Source organism: Bubalus bubalis, chromosome 17, assembly GCF_019923935.1.
Source record: "Bubalus bubalis isolate 160015118507 breed Murrah chromosome 17, NDDB_SH_1, whole genome shotgun sequence".
NCBI classification, from domain to species: Eukaryota; Metazoa; Chordata; class Mammalia; order Artiodactyla; family Bovidae; genus Bubalus; species Bubalus bubalis.
In genome coordinates, this window is record NC_059173.1 from 53,436,578 (window position 1) to 53,451,462 (window position 14,885).

The 14,885-nt window shown below is 41.1% G+C and overlaps 1 long non-coding RNA gene across 1 annotated transcript in view; it reads right to left on the reverse strand.

The window, feature by feature from the left end:
- The window catches only part of LOC123329983, a 45,296-nt gene extending 31,376 nt beyond the window's left edge, over window positions 1–13,920 (reverse strand). Inside the window, exon 1 of the long non-coding RNA XR_006545643.2 lies at window positions 13,494–13,920. This is a non-coding gene — a long non-coding RNA (uncharacterized LOC123329983). The remainder of the gene's footprint in view (window positions 1–13,493) is intronic.
- Window positions 13,921–14,885: the final 965 nt, after the last annotated feature.

Below are 14,885 nucleotides of genomic sequence, written 5' to 3' on the forward strand. Positions count from 1 at the left end.
ACAGTAAGAAAAGGATGGCATTGATCAGGCAAGAAATGAAGATCTGGGCTGAAGTCGTGACAATGAGAACAGAATAGGATAGATGAGATATACTTTAAAAGAAAGTGCAAAAAGAGATTGATGACTCATTATATATAAATATGGGGACCATGTTTTCTGAACCAAAAATAATGGGCTACATGCCCTGACAATCATGAGGGCACTTTTGAGATAAATGGGGCAAAATATTTGCTCTCAGCACCAACTCAGAAAATCCATATAGAGGGATTTTTTTTTTTTTTAAATCAGCATGGCTGGGAGTTACAGAATGCAAGTCAGGATAAAAGAGTGGGGAGCCAGCAAGAAGAAGAAAAGGAAGCCCTTTCTAAACTTTAAGGACTGGAATATTTTCTTTTTCTATTCAAGAATGTTCTCTTTGGCTGAAAAATGCTGTGTTAAATGGATCCGAGGTCGTTTCCATCCTCATGAGAAATCTGATGCAGTATTTCATCCTAAACATTATAAAACTTGGCATTAAAAGCTTCCCAAAGTCTATTTTCCCCTGGAGTCAGGTACCGTTTGTCATTTGCTCACACATTCCTTCTGGCAGACTGCTTTACAATGATTCCCACGGGCAGCTGAGGAGCTGGAGAGCATCCTTCACACATGACTTTCCACTGAGTCCAGAGGCCGATGGACCCAAGTAGGAAGCCAACTCAGCCCATTATGGATGGCGTCTGCCACAGAGGGCACATGTGTTTTGTCTGCTCTCCTTATTGCCCACCTGAGTTTATAAGGTGCCACCAGAAAACAAAAGTTGAAACCTGACAGTAAGTTCTGTATTAAAGTGGTCCTCCCTAGGAAGCATTGTTCTTTTTGAGTGCTTCCCCAAGCCTATCTGGTCCAGAAAGACTGGGAGTAGAGCATATACTCTCAGGGTGAAGACAGAAAGATGGTGAAAAAGTAATATGAGCAGTATTTTAACCAGAAATATGGTGACTGCATTTTCTGAGAAAAAAAAAATGTGATTTATAGTCTGAAAAAACATTTTTATATTCAATGCAATGGAGGCCAAGAAAAAAATCATTTTGAAATTAAAATTGAAAAATCCAAGATGTTGGTCACTATAGCTCCACAGACACATGGAGAGCAGTCTTTATTTTTTTACCTTTGATAAAAGAAATTTTTTAAATCTTAAGTTCTTAAATTTAGAAGAAGTATGGGGAAGGAGGGCTTCCCTGGGGGCTCAGTGGTAAAGAATCCACCTGTCAATGCAGAAGCTGCAGGAGACACAGGTTTGATCCCCGGTTGGGAAGATGCTCTGGAGGAGGGAGGGCATGGCAATCCACTCCAGTATTCGTGCCTGGGAAATTCCATGGACAGAGAGCCTGGTGGGCTGCAGTGCATGGGGTCGCAAAGAGTTGGACACGACTGAAGAGACTGAGCACGCACACAGCGCAAGGGGGAGGAGGTGGATGGACATCAGAATGTATAGGTATCATACAAATTAAATCAGCAAATCACTATTTTTGTAAATATAGTACATAGTCTAAAAGAGGAATTTTTTGGTCCATAACACAGCTCTCTAAATATTTCTAATCTATAGCCTAAACAAGTCAGAAATTGTAGGAAGCATATGCACTTGTTTGCTTCAGTTGTATATGAGTCCTTGTGACCCTATGAACTGCAGCCCTCCAGGCTCCTCTGTCCATGGGGTTCTCCAGGCAAGAATACTGGAGTGGATTGCCATGCCGCCTCCAAGGGATGTTCCCCACCCAGGGATCAAATCCACGTCTCCTGCATTGGGGTGGATTCTTTACCCATTGAGCCATTAGAAGATACATTTTATTCTTACCTTGTTGACAGAAAGGAATATGGTGTAGAGAGACTCTAAGAATAAACCATCCTAAAATAGTGTTTGGGTCCTGTGGCCTTGATGGTGGTCTGTTTTACCCTCAGACGCCATTGTAGTTAATGAGACACAAGAAAACAGACCTCTAAGCGGGACTTTTCAGGTGGTGTTTCTGTGAATATGAGATGAAGTTTCTGGTATCTATTAATGTTATTGATTAAACCACATGCTTTTATGTATCCAGAATGTAGTCTGTGTTGAAAATCTTTCCTTGAAATAAGATTTTCTCTACCTTCCAACTCCCCCATCTGTAGGGGAAATTTTTCTCTGCTCAAGGGGCAATCATGATGCAAAAATGCTCCCATCTCTGGATACAAAAGGTGGGGGGACTCCTGAACCACTAAAGCAAGCCTCTGTGGTAGTTAAGACCAGACCTGCACCTCTAACACAGGTCTCTCCCCAGGTAGCTCATTCTGTGGTGACAGACGTCCCCTGAAGAAGATGAGCTGGCAGCAAGGGTCCCACACCCACAGCCCTAACAGACCTCAGGAATGACAAGGTCAGTGTTTGGGCGTGGTCTTGTGTACCACACACTATGATCCCTGATTTCAAGGAAATGGAAAGAAACTCCCACCTGGGAGGGAGTGAGGAGAGAGAGAGAAAATGGGTTGTAGGCTTAGAGTAATCCATTTCTAAGGGGAACTCCTGCCTCTTGTGAGAACCAAACAGATCCCACTGAGCCCCAGGGAAAACCAGGCATATTCTCGAGGTCTCAAAATTCTAGGCAACAGACTTCCCTGGGAGTCCAGTGGCTAAGACTCTGCACTCCCAATGCAGGGGTCCCCAGTTTGATCCCAGGGAACTCGATCCCACATGCCACAGCTAAAGATCCTAAGAGCCACAACTAAGACCTGGGGCACCCAAATAAATGAATAAATAATAATAAAGGAAAAAAAAAAAAAAACTTGGCAAGATCTGAGAGGAGGCTAGTATGACTCATTCAGAACCATAGTCATCAGGGTTGTGTCCACACACAGGTTTATGTTTTACCTGTTGAGTAAACAGGTAAAAGAGCTCATATAGATATTCTAGAAACTCTGCCATATGACTTAGATCTGTCTTTAAATGATCGCAAACGTAACTATCAATAGCTTAACCTTTGTAGAGGGCAATTTGGCAATACCTTTCAAAAGCCTCTATAATGTGTATATACTCCTAGACTCAGCAATTTCTCATTTAGGAATTTGTCCTAAAAAAAAATCATGGACTTATGCAAAGATTTAGGTATACGGATATTCAATCTGTATTTGTTTATAATAGTAAAAAACTCAAACAACCAAATGTCCAGCATTAGGGGGCTGAATAAATTTTAGTATGTTGGTATGAAAGGCTATGCACCATTTAAAAGTAGAGTTTTAATGAGGAAATATGGTAACTGAAAAAAAAATTATAGAACAGTATCAGTAGCATGGTTCTATTTTAGGAATGTATTATACAAAATATGAGTAAGCAAAATTAAGACAACCAAAATCTCCATTAACTTGTTAATAGTTTGGTGTAGCTTCTAAAGTTTGTAGGAGTATGGGTTATTTAAAATAAATAATAAAACAATGTTTTTTAATTGCTACTTTTCAATTTCAAACAATTAAGTATTCCTCAATAATAATGATCAACCCAGCTGCTGGGAAAGAAGAAAGAAATGAGAACTAACATGAGTTGTTTTTACATATGTTATTTTGGATTCAATATCATCCAAGTGTAGGGTCAACCCAACTTGAATTGTCCCCTTCTGGTAGATGTAAGATAATTAGAATGTATATTTTGTATACGAGGAGGGAAATGGCTTGCTTTTTCTTTGACTCCTTTATCATTAAAACCCTATCATTATGATTACTTCCTCTGTTTACTGAGCTGGATGAATTCTCAGGTGATTTTTTTCTGAGGTGAAGATGTTAATTTGCATTGCCTCTGATTACTCATTTGAAAGAATGAGCCAGGTTGCATCTGCTATATGTTATGCAATGAACTGTTGATTATCTGTGGAGACAAGGACAGCACAAATAATAAAAATCCACAGAGAATACCCAAACTTCATTTTAGCCACAAGTGTCAACAGTTTGCCAGAGTTGTTAGCAAGGAACAAAGCTGATTTGAGTTTTATCTCCCAACTCCCTTCCATCTGCTTGAGGATTATGCTAATAAGAAGTGAAATGACCAGCAGCAGAGGCAGCCCTAGGTAATTCCTAGTCGGGAGAGTTGGTTTCTGATTAATCAAGATTTGGCTGAATTGGAGCATGGACATACAACTCCCTCCCAATAAGGATCCTAAATATTCTTTAAATATTCATCATCTAAAAATTTCCATTTACTTGATAACATGTTTCTTTTTTACTAGAGCTACATAAAACTTGATTTTTATAATACCCTATTTCTGCCCTACCTGAACTCTACCTACATAGAATAAACAATGAACTCATTTCTCTTTGTTGTACTACCCTACTAAACTATCCAATTAAAATTTCTAAATAGGTGTTATTTATAGCAATTACCATTCTGTATTCCAGATCAGTCTATTTAGGCAAGATGCAATTACCCTAAAACTCAATAGCTTAAAATTATTAGTCTCTAAAACTTGGAAGAAAAATATGTCCTTCTGTGACCTTTCTTTAGTCAGTATCATCTACAGAAATTCTACACTCCTACATATTTACACATACATAAACCCTAGCAATGTCCATGATTTGAATTAACAGATGCCTCTGACACTCCATATGTCCACGTATCTCATTTTAAATATGTCCACATATCTCGTTTTAAATTTGAAACTACGAAAGTTAAGACAGGCCTTTTTAGTCCTTATAAGAAATACCATTTCTCTAAAACTGCTTTTCTTTGAGGGAGTATCATAAATTGACTGACAGGGACGTTAACTGCATTAACTTTTTAAGATTCTTTTAAGCCTCTGTCTTTTTCGAAAGGACTGTAAATTTAGATGAATGGTTCAGATGGCTTTTCTCCCCCCACAACAAATAAGATAAATTGGACTAAAACTCTTTTATGCTTTATTGAATAACAGTCGGTAACAAGGCAACCTCAGAAAGAAGATTTTAATATCAGATGCATGGCATAGCTTTAAATATCTTCTATTGCACTAGATAACATATTAAAATCTGTCCCTTCAGTAGATTCAAAATGCCTCTTCTAGACTTTTCATCAAGAACATTTGATCTTTCCTTTCTCAAAGTAGTGAGACTTTTTTTTCCCCAGCTGTGCCGTGTGGCATGCAGGATCTTATTTCCCCAACCAGGGATTGAACCCACGCCCCCAGCACTGGGAACTTGGAAGTCTTAACCACTGGACCGCCAGGCAAGTTCTGTTAAGACCGTTTTTTTTACCTAATTTATACACAATTTGTGTGCCCCTCCATCTTCACCACAACCTAAGAAAATACTAGGCATTCTGAAGAGAAACTGATTTAGACTGATTTATTGCCGGTTTTCAGCAATATAACATTCCCTTTATTGGGAATATTGCAAGTCATTGTCACAAGTTAAAAGGCAAACCTGAGCAGTCATCTGCAGGAATCCCTATTGCTTTTAAGTTCAAGAAGCTTCACAGCTTCCTAAAAATATAAACATGAATTTTTATTAAAATAAAAATTCAGGAAAAAATTCCAATGTAAATCTTTCTTGGCCTGTATTATTTGCTTCTTGACTCAGACTTTTTCCTTTAAATAATTAAACATCTCCCTCAGAGTCTTGAGGATTAGTGGTTTTATTCTGTGTATGTGACTATTTCAAATCAAGTTTCCTAGTCACTTTCTCAGTGTTTTCCACATGAGGCAGCAGGAAGGAGAACCAACCTATTAAAATAATGCACAATGATTTCTGACATTCATTTCCTGATTTGGGGGTAACTTTTCCCAAAATTTCATTAAAGTTTTAAAAAGATAAGTGTATACTTTCACAATGTGATCAAACTTCTTACAGTATTTTCACATCCCATAAAATTCAGCTTCAACATTTATTGAGCTTTTGGGACCTCAAAATGTCCCTGGTATTTTTCAAATATAAAAATTTCAAGAAGTAGGATTGAAAAAAATAGCATCCACCTAAATATGAATGAAGGCGCCATATATAGACCACATATTCATTCACCAGGCGTTCAATAATTGCTTACATTAAGTAAAACAGACTCTAGTGGTAACGATAGGGAAAATTATGCCCTCTATGATAAAAATATGATGCCTTCTTTTATGACTCAAATTTTTCCAGAATTGGCAATGTGCTTTTTTTCATTTTTATCTTTAACACTTTCCTTACTCTTTTACCTCATTTCAACTCATTGGCAGTAGTCCTGGACACTGAAAGCTTAAACCCCACTGTGAACACAAATGCTTATTCCAGAATCCACCTAACTCAGGGTCAGATCAAGGACTGATTCCGGCTCACACACGCACAGACACCCAAGACCCCAAATACTCTTCCCTTCCTCCCCACCTTGTTCCAAAAATTAACTTCCGGTTATTTTTTCTCAATCATGAGGGGTGGGAGGAGGAGGTAAGTTAGAGAATGAAGAGCTGTGTTTATTCCCCTAACACAATCAGTGTTTGCAAAGTCATTTCATTGAGAACACAGAAAGTGCTATGCAGTTTAATAATAAAGCGAAAACAAACAAGCCAAAAATATGGAATATGTGGGTCTCATACCAACTTTCATATCAGATTAGATCAGATCAGTCGCTCAGTCATGTCCGACTCTTTGCGACCCCATGAATTGCAGCACGCCAGGCCTCCCTGTCCATCACCAACTCCCAGAGTTCACTCAGACTCACGTCCATCGAGTCAGTGATGCCATCCAGCCATCTCATCCTCTGTTGTCCCCTTCTCCTCCTGCCCCCAATCCCTCCCAGCATCAGACTCTTTTCCAATGAGTCAACTCTTCGCATGAGGTGGCCAAAGTACTGGAGTTTCAGCTTTAGCATCATTCCTTCCAAAGAAATCCCAGGGCTGATCTCCTTCAGAATGGACTGGTTGGATCTCCTTGCAGTCCAAGGGACTCTCAAGAGTCTTCTCTACACCACAGTTCAAAAGCCTCAATTCTTCGGCACTCAGCCTTCTTCACAGTCCAACTCTCACATCCATACATGACCACAGGAGAAACCATAGCCTTGACTAGACGAACCTTTGTTGGCAAAGTAATGTCTCTGCTTTTGAATATGCTATCTAGGTTGGTCATAACTTTCCTTCCAAGGAGTAAGTGTCTTTTAATTTCATGACTGCAGTCACCATCTGTAGTGATTTTGGAGCCCAGAAAAATAAAGTCAACCACTGTTTCCACTGTTTCCCCATCTATTTCCCATGAAGTGGTGGGACCGGATGCCATGATCTTTGTTTTCTGAATAATAAAATTAGAGATACCAAAAAACATCTCATGCAAAGATGAGCTTGATAAAGGACAGAAATGGTATGGACCTAACAGAAGTAGAAGATAGTAAGAAGAGATGGCAAGAATACACAGAAGAACTGTACAAAAAAGATCTTCACAGCCCAGATAATCACGATGGTGTGATCACTGACCTAGAGCCAGACATCCTGGAACGTGAAGTCAAGTGGGCCTTAGAAAGCATCACTACGAATAAAGCTAATGGAGGTGATGGAATTCCAGATGAGCTATTCCAAATCCTGAAAGATGATGCTGTGAAAGTGCTGCACTCAATATGCCAGCCAATTTGGAAAACTCAGCAGTGGCCACAGGACTGGAAAAGGTCAGTTTTCATTCCAATCCCAAAGAAAGGCAATGCCAAAGAATGCTCAAACTACTGCACAATTGCACTCATCTCACACGCTAGTAAAGTAATGCTCAAAATTCTCCAAGCCAGGCTTCAGCAATATGTGAACTGTGAACTTCCTGATGTTCAAGCTGGTTTTAGAAAAGGCAGAGGAACCAGAGATCAAATTGCCAACATCTGCTGGATCATGGAAAAAGCAAGAGAGTTCCAGAAAAACATCTATTTCTGCTTTATTGACTATGCCAAAGCCTTTGACTGTATGGATCACAATGAACTGTGGAAAATTCTGACAGAGATGGGAATACCAGACCACCTGACCCTCCTCTTGAGAAACCTGTATGCAGGTCAGGAAGCAACATTTAGAACTGGACATGGAACAACAGACTGGTTCCAAATAGGAAAAGGAGTTCGTCAAGGCTGTATATTGTCATCCTGCTTATTTAACTTATATGCAGAGTACATCATGAGAAACACTGGGCTGGAGGAAGCACAAGCTGGAATCAAGATTGCTGGGAGAAATATCAATAACCTCAGATATGCAGATGGCACCACCCTATGGCAGAAAGTGAAGCAGAACTAAAGAGCCTCTTGATGAAAGTGAAAGAGGAGAGTGAAAAAGCTGGCTTAAAGCTCAACATTCAGAAAACGAAGATCATGGCATCTGGTCCCATCACTTCATGGGAAATAGATGGGAAAACAGTGGAAACAGTGTCAGACTTTATTTTTCTGGGCTCCAAAATCACTGCAGATGGTGATTGCAGCCATGAAATTAAAAGACGCTTACTCCTTGGAAGGAAAGTTATGACCAACCTAGACAGCATATTAAAAAGCAGAGACATTACTTTGCCAACAAAAGTCCGTCTAGTCAAGGCTATGGTTCTTCCAGTGGTCATGTATGGATGTGAGAGTTGGACTATAAAGAAAGTTGAGCGCCAAAGAATTGATGCTTTTGAACTGTGGTGTTGGAGAAGACTCTTGAGAGTCCCTTGGACTGCGAGGAGATCCAACCAGTCCATCCTAAAGGAGATCAGTCCTGCGTGTTCATTGGAAGGACTGATGTTGAAGCTGAAACTCCAATACTTTGGCCACCTGATGCAAAGAGCTGACTCATTTGAAAAGACCCTGATGCTGGGAAAGACTGAGGGCAGGAGGAGAAGGGGATGACAGAGGATGAGACGGTTGGATGGCATCACCCACTCAACAGACATCGGTTTGTGTGAACTCCAGGAGTTGGTGATGGACAGGGAGGCCTGGCGTGCTGCGGTTCATGGGGTCACAACGAGTTGGACATGACTGAGCAACTGAACTGAACTTCTGATTTTATTAATTGTATAAGCTATTTGAAAAATGCACACTAAATTAAGTCTGTTTTTTCTTTACTAGCAATACTTTGGGGCCTGAGATATCTAGATATCAACATTTTGCTTGGCTTTTACACACAAGCCTAGCCTGAAACACTATAATTAAAAATCTACCTTCTCCTTTCCTCCACAAATAAGTTTCTCCAAAAAATCCAAAGGATTTCCTTTCCTGCTGTTTCTCTCCTATATTACACACTAGACAACCCACTTCTGCCCCCACCACTCCCTTCAGCTGCTCTCTCTCTGTTACCAGTGACCATCCAACTGCTAAACTTTTTTTTTTTTTTTTTTTTTTTTTAAACTTTACATAACTGTATTAGATTTGCCAAATATCAAAATGAATCCGCCACAGGTTTACATGTGTTCCCCATCCTGAACCCTCCTCCCTCCTCCCTCCCCATTCCATCCCTCTGGGTCGTCCCAGTGCACCAGCCCCAAGTATCCAGTATCGTGCATCGAACCTGGACTGGCAACTCATTTCATACATGATATTTTACATGTTTCAATGCCATTCTCCCAAATCTTCCCACCCTCTCCCTCTCCCACAGAGTCCATAAGACTGTTCTATACATCAGTGTCTCTTTTGCTGTCTCGTACACAGGGTTATTGTTACCATATATATGGAATTTAGAAAGATGGCAACTGCTAAACTTTTAAAAATACCTTTCAGTCCTTATCCTAGTTACATAGGTTGACTCTTTCCCCCATCACTCATCCTTGGAAACTGCGTGAGTATGACTTCCTCCATGAAGCCTTACCCAACTCACGCCCCAGAGGCACCCCGGGCACCCCACTCTCTGTGCTCCTGGATCAGCTTTTCACATTCTAAGTGAATTTCCATGCAGCAAGTTACCAATTTTTTGTCTCCTTCACCAACTGTACGCAGGAGGGATTCAATTTATTTAGCTATATACCCACATCACCTACCTAGTGTCCAGACTTGGCTGGCAATGTATGCAATTTTTTCCACCTCAGGAAGTAGAGCAGAGAGCCCTGGCTACACAGCCTGGTAGCTCTCTCCCATGGCATTTAGATGGAGAGGTTTTCATAAATGCTGGAGTGTGAAGAAAAGGGAGCCCTTCTGAACTGTTGGTAGGAATATAAATTGGTGCAGCCACTATGGAGAACAGTATGGAAGTTCCTGGAGAAGACAATGGCACCCCACTCCAGTACTCTTGCCTGGAAAATCCCATGGGCGGAGGAGCCTGGTGGGCTGCCGTCCATGGGGTCACTAAGAGTTGGACACGACTAAGCGACTTCACTTTCACTTTTCACTTTCATGGATTGGAGAAGGAAATGGCAACCCACTCCAGTACTCTTGCCTGGAAAATCCCATGGGCAGAGGAGCCTGGTGGGCTGCCCTCTATGGGGTCACACAGAGTCGGACAGGACTGAAGCGACTTAGCAGTAGCAACAGCATGGAGGTTCCTTAATAAACTAAAATTGGAGCTATCATATGATCCAGCAATTCCACTCTTGGGCATATATCCAGAGAAAATCCTAATTTGAAAAGATATATGCACCCCAATGTTCATTACAGTACTATTTACAATAGCCAGGACATGGAAGCAATCTAAATATCCATTAACAGAGGAATAAAGATGATGTGGTACGTGTTTACAATGGAATGTACTCAGCCATAAAAAAGGACGAAATAATGCCATGTGAAGCCACATGGATGGACCTAGAGATTGTCATAATGAATGAAGTAAGACAGAGAAGGATAAATACCACACAATACCGCGTATATGTGGAATCTTGAAAAAGGTACAAATGAACTTATTTACCAAACAGAAAAAGTCACAGACAGAGAAAACAATCTTATGGTTACCAGGGAGAGAAGGAGGAGGGATACACTGGGAGACTGGGATTGACATATGCATACTATTACATATAAGATACAGCTTCCCTGGTGGCTCAGATGGCAAAGAATCTGCCTGCAATGCAGGAGACCCTAGTTCAATTTGGGAAGATACCCTGGAGAAGGAGATGGCTACCCACTCCAGTACTGGATAGCTAATAAGAACCTATCGTGTGGCACAGGGAATTCTACTCGATACACTGTAATGATCTATATGGGAAAGGAATGTAAAAAAAAAGTGGATATATTGGTATGTATAACTGATTCACTGTTTTACACAACAGAACGTAACACAACATTGTAAATCAATGATATTCCAATAACAACTATTTTTAAAGATGGAGAGATTTTGCCTAATTTCTTTCTAAGCACACTCCACCAACGTTCTCATCTACTCATTCCTCATCCCAAGCAAAGGGGATGCTCGTTCAGCCCACTGTGTCATCTAGCATCTCAGGACTCCTTTTATACCTGAAATGGAGCCTAAACAGAAGTGAGGTGCATGGTGGCAAGAGGGCAGGGAGGACAGCAGAAGCCTCAAAAGTTTCCGAAATGAACTCACTTTTCCTGCCTCCCTCGCTTCTTCTGCAGCTTCATCTCTTTTAGAAGCACTGACACCTCCTAGCCATCTAATCAAGACAAATCTTTCATGCGGTAATTAAAATACAGCTCATCTTCAAGGGGAACAGAAAAACAAAGGCTGAAACAATTAGCTGACTGTGCCGAACAGCATGGTTCACCCCCTCCCACCCCCACCCTCTCCCCACTTCCTTCAATTGCTTGCTTTTAAGTATTTTCACTGGAAGGAAAACTTCATTCTGCTGAAAGGTAAGAAACTGCAGACATTCCGACTCAGGAATAGTTTAATTGAATTTCATATGAAAAATGTTTAAGACTATTTAAGACGAATGTCAGGTTCCCTGCTTGGCTAAAAATGCATTACGCAAGAAAAGGAGTCAGAGAGACGCATTAATCTGTTATGCTCAGGTTAGAAGAGAATCTTGTATTAGCATGCCAAAGGACACAGGCTGGCAAGACAGGGAAAAGACAAGCTTCCCCAGAATGAAGACTGCAGAGGAGAGAGGTAATTTGTAATAACTCAGAAGGTGGAAAATGAACTTGTACGACTCTTAAGTCTCTGTGTGCCTTGACTATGTAGCACTACTGCAATATTATACTGTATATTCATTTCTATTGTATTAGTTTTTGAATAGTCTAGTGTTTTACTTGGCTCTCTGAGCCACCTCTTTTCTGCAACATCCCCTACCAGCACATTCAAGCATTAGCGTTCAGGTTTTCTAAAATCTTTTAACCACTGATGACTGCCAGCCGTCAAATTAAATTCAAAGGGTTCAGTGTAGCTCCAGCTTTTAGCTATATAATTTACTAAGAAGGCCCAAAGCACTTGCACCTAATTTGCAGTTCAGCAATGAATACCATTTCCTAACAAAATCTGCCTGAAATCTCCTTTTGAGGCTCCAGAAAAAAATACACTTGTGATACCTGTGCATCTTCCTTCTGGCACCCACTCAAAACAAAAAAAAAAAGCCAGAATGCCATACCTCATGTAAGATGGCAGAGGAAAAGTATCAAAAGCATGGATTTCTTTTTATTCCCAGGCTATCTGGGCCAATATAGTCAAAGCTATGGTTTTTCCAGTAGTCATGTATGGAGTGAGAGTTGGACCATAACGAAGGCTGAGCACCAAAGAATTGATGCTTTTGAACTGTGGGGCTGAGGAAGACTCTTGAGAGTCTCAGGACTGCAAGAAGATCAAACCAGTCAATCCTAAAAGAAGTCAGTCCTGAATATTCATCAGAAGGACTGATGCTGAAGCTGAAACTCCAATACTTTGGCTACCTGATGCAAAGAGCCAACTCACTGGAAAAGATGCTGATGATGAGAAAGATTGAGGGCAGGAGGAGAAGGGGATGACAGGGGACAAGATGATTGGATGGCATCACCGACTCAACAGACATGAGTTTGAGCAAACTCTGGGAGACAGTGAAGAACAGGGAATCCTGGCTTGCTGTAGTCCATGGGGTCTCAGAAAGTTGGATGTGACTGAGCGACTGAACAACAATCTGGGTCAATACAGTCACTCTATATTTCTTTTTTTAATTTAAATTGTTTTCTATATTCTCTAAGTCCAATGTTAGCACTATATTCATTACAGCTTGACTGGCAACCAACATGCACGCTCAGTCACTAAGTTGTGTCTGACTCTTTGCGACCCCACAGGCTGTAGCCCACCAGGCTCCTCTGTCCATGGGATTTGCTAGGCAAGAATACTGGGGTGGCTTGCCAGTTCTATCTCCAGGGGCCAACATAGGCTTAACCAAAGTCTTGGCCCTCTGATAAATAGATGGAAAGATACATGATAGATAATGATATGTAGATACCACTTCAGAAAACCCCAGAATCAATCATTTCCTTGTCTGTATGGAAGTAGATTTGGCCTCTCTTTCAGAGCCAGGCCAGAGTATCAATTCCTAATACTGGTGCTAATTTCACTTCTATCACAAACCCTGTTTGTGCCTCTATTTCACTCTTACAGAAGGGAAATAAAGCAGAATAACTTTAAACTGTTAAAAGTCTATAGCTAACTTATAATATTGTTTTGTCTTATAAAAAGATGGCCCTCTCTTACCTGAGGTCAAGGCATGAGGAATCCTTGAAAAGCGTTGTGAATCTTCTGGGAAGTTGAAAATACAAAATGTCATTTACCTTTGATTCTTAAACTTTATTTCTCTTCCTCTCCCTGGTATTGAGGAATTCCAGTTCCTAGCCCTAATGACAAAGGAGCTAGGGGAAATGCAGCCAACTATCGCCAAGTAAAATCTGAAAGCTTTCAAGTTTTCCTATCAGAGATGGTACTCACCACTAAAAGACAATCTAGAGATAAAATCATCAGGCTGATCTAATTTAATTAATAAATGGCATAATCTGGAAGCCCATTAGAGAAGTCAGAAGGGCCAGCTATACCCACAACAGTGTTAATCACCATCCAGCCAACTCAGTGTAACTCTAGACATTGAACCATTAAAGCACAGACTGGAAAAAGCCTAGTTCCTGATGACTCTAATAATCTAAATCTGGTTATTGACTGCTCTCCTTCCATTTCTCCCTCACCAGTCCCCATTATACTTTATAATGGCCAACTCGTTGGAAAAGACCCTGATGCTGGGAAAGATTGAGGGCAGGAGGAGAAGGGACAACAGAGGAGGAGATGGTTGGATGGCATCACCAACTCAATGGACATGAGTTTGAATGAATTCTGCTACTGCTACTGCTAAGTCACTTCAGTCGCGTCCGACTCTGTGCGACCCCATAGATGGCAGCCCACCAAGCCCCCCCGTCCCTGGGATTCTCCAGGCAAGAACACTGGAGTGGGTTGCCATTTCCTTCTCTGATGCATGAAAGTGAAAAGTGAAAATGAAGTCGCTCAGTCATATCTGACTCTTAGCGACCCCATGGACTGCAGCCTACCAGGCTCCTCCGTCCATGGGATTTTCCAGGCAAGAGTACTGGAGTGGGGTGCCATTGCCTTCTTCGTGAGTAAACCCTAGGAGGTGGTGAAGGACAGGGAAGCCTGGCATGCTGCAGTCCATGGGATTGCAGAGTCGGACACAACTGAACAACTGAACAACAAAAGCTTATAAAATGTGAAAATACTAATGGAAAGCATTTGCAGTGTTTTTTAAGCCCACCAAAATACCAGCTTTTATTAAGGTTAAAAGAGGCACCTGAAGCCAAAAGGAGCTGAACTACAGTGAGTGCTTCCAGCAGCGTGACGCCTCCCATCCCAAACACTCTCCCTCCCCAGGCTTTGGAGGCTGCGTCCTATCCAAAACTATGGCAGAAAATGAAACAAAAGTGAAGGCCGCAATATTTTGATGTTTGCATTTTTATTACAATGGAATAAAAAACATAACTAACCCACTTCATAAAAATGAAAATGAATCTGCTTTTCAAGCATCACCTTGCTCCTCGCTCCTGACAGCACCCATCTCCACCCACCTCAGCTCATAACAAGGAACTG